The sequence below is a fragment of the Rhinopithecus bieti genome, unplaced genomic scaffold (genome assembly GCF_001698545.2).
Source record: "Rhinopithecus bieti isolate Rb0 unplaced genomic scaffold, ASM169854v2 scaffold_11587, whole genome shotgun sequence".
NCBI classification, from domain to species: domain Eukaryota; kingdom Metazoa; phylum Chordata; class Mammalia; order Primates; family Cercopithecidae; genus Rhinopithecus; species Rhinopithecus bieti.
This window is the reverse complement of record NW_016806966.1, coordinates 1,281,151-1,283,689: the sequence shown is the minus strand read 5'-3', so window position 1 is coordinate 1,283,689 and position 2,539 is coordinate 1,281,151. Positions and strand designations below refer to the sequence as shown.

At 33.6% G+C, this 2,539-nt stretch overlaps 1 protein-coding gene across 1 annotated transcript in view; it reads left to right on the top strand.

Moving 5' to 3' along the window:
- LOC108534020 (uncharacterized) overlaps window positions 1–2,539 on the top strand; it is a 269,309-nt gene that overhangs the window by 234,209 nt on the left and 32,561 nt on the right. The gene's annotated exons all lie outside the window — the stretch shown is intronic.

Sequence of the window (2,539 nt, the reverse complement as noted above, 5' to 3'; positions counted from 1 at the left end):
TGAAAAAAAAGGCATTAACTAATTCATGTATTTATTTCATGCAACAAATATTTATTGAGCACCTTGCAAGGGACAGAAACAGTGAGAAAAGTGACCAAGATAAAAATATTTCTACTTTCATGATACTTTCACCTTAATGAAGTAATACATTATGGGAAAATGTGTTTTTTAATGTTATACTTTATATTTCGAAAGGGAAGTATTTGGATAACTTCAGCAGATCTTGCAATCATGATATTTTTGTATTGCTTGGGATATACTCTTGTTGATTCCTGCATGTTCTTCATTTTTGCAAACTTGTGATAACATAAAGCCTTTTTGAGACAGGTGGCAGACTTTGCCTAACGTTAGTCTTGAATGCAATAATGTTAACTTACAAAAGATTTAACTTAAGGATGCTACTCACTTGCAGTACTAATTGGATTTCTTTCCTGACCCAGTGAAATTGAGAATTTACTAGATACTCATGATTATACAAAGGTATATCAGCCTGTTCTTTAAATATTATATCATCCCTTTTGTGGAGATACAATCAGGCATTTTGTATCTACTCATTGTGGACATTCTTACTAATAAATCTGAAACTTATTAGTCAAATAGTTGACACAATTAATTTGTTTAGGTCTCAAAAGAAAGGCAAAGTTTTGATAGTTTGCAGAGCATTTTAGCATTATTGGTCATTAATTTCCAGATGTTATTACTCTTGAAAACACATGTGACCATGGCTATTAGCATATAATATATTGTACTTCTAGTTTATTTTTATGATGCTGTTTAAAAAACACACAGTTTACATGTATGAGTTCAAAGTGAGATAACAACTCTGACAATTATATGGTGCCTGCAACTAGAGTAAGCCAGATATTCTCCATGTTATACTACATAAATGAGTCTTCGATTACTTGTTACCTCTGATGCTACTAATTACTAAAATGAAATATCAAAAGTTGTGAATATTTAATCTTTAAGACAAATTAGAAGAATTCAAGGCTATCCATATAATATCACTAATTACTATACATTATGCATTATGATGTATTTCTTGAAGAGGCAGAAGTGAAACTTTATAAACCTGGGAATGCCTATGGGAGTGCATGTATATGTGACTTGCATTTGTCCTATGTATATGGTGGATACTCATATGATAGCCTTTAGTCCAGGCAGACCTTGGCCTGGCCCAAATCTTAGTCTAGTACTAAATGATCTGCTTCTCTGACTGTCCTACAGCCTCTACCTCCACCAACATATTTTCATCTCATATTGTTCTGACAAATATATTTCAATTATTTTCATTAAATATTCAGATTCAGAGTTTAAAATTTAATTATTTAAATTAAATTTAAGAGTTTAAAATTTATTTTATTAACTAGTCAGATTCAGAGTTAAAATGCCCCTTACAAACAAAACCCACTTAATTTGCAAATTTCAAACCTTGTATATGTCTGTTTTTCAGTCACCTTATTTACCTCTTGACTTAAATATATATCAATTTTTTTTGTACAATGGTCCTTGCCTTTATTGTAAGCTGCTGCAAATCCGTTTGGGGAAGAGGTTATTTATGATTTGTAGCAACAGTCAGAGTCTAGTCAGGAAAACACACAGTACTCTAGGTATTTCAAATAGAGGGCCTTTTTCCAGGCAATTAGTAACACAGGTGAAAAAAGAACTAGAAAGCCAAACAAAGAACAGAGGAAACCCAAGAATTTGCAGCAGCAGGAAGTAGCTACCATGCCTAGGTCTGAAGGGTGAAAATGCATGGAGGGGGTGGTTTACCAGAATCCAGGTGCCAAAGCCATCTGGCAAACCTGTCTAGTGGAATCTGAAGCAATGCAGGTTGCCAGAATTTCTTCTTGGGAACGGAGAGAGGAAAATATCCTGATTTCTCCCATCTTCCCATCATCCCCTTCCCTAACTCCCTAATCCATTTCCAGTACCTCCTTTTGACAAAGTCTGGCAAGAAACTAGCACACACAGAGTCTTGCTGGGGTCGACTGTGACGTGACACAGAACAGAGCAGAGGAAGACTAAGAAATGGTTCTGTAAGCAAACAGAACAAAGACAAAGATATGGGTCAAGCAATCAAGACAAATAATCTTTTATTCATATTCATGGTATCCCCCAGAGAAAATAAACTGATAATTGCTAATAAAAAAACAAGCACTATATTCCTTGATTAGCTTGATTCCTTTGATTAGATTACAACAAAGTTGGAATGACTTTCAGTACTTATTTTTAGGAAAAATATATCTCTTATTAGTTTAATAAGAAAATATTTATCCTATAAAATATGGTATACCGAGCTTTTATGAAGTTTGAATGATTAAAATTAAGCCTTGGCTGGATTTCATCAAATTCAGTGTGGAGCTTTGGAGACTCATTGAACAGTTCTTTCCTTAGATAATTACCTTGCTTAGAAGTGCTTCCTGTCCAGATAGAATTCCCGATTTTTTTTCACTTATTAAAAGAAGTTGGTGCCTTCATAACTTTATAAATGGAGTAAAGCACGAATACATTTTCTAGGAAGAGTGATCTTGTTTAT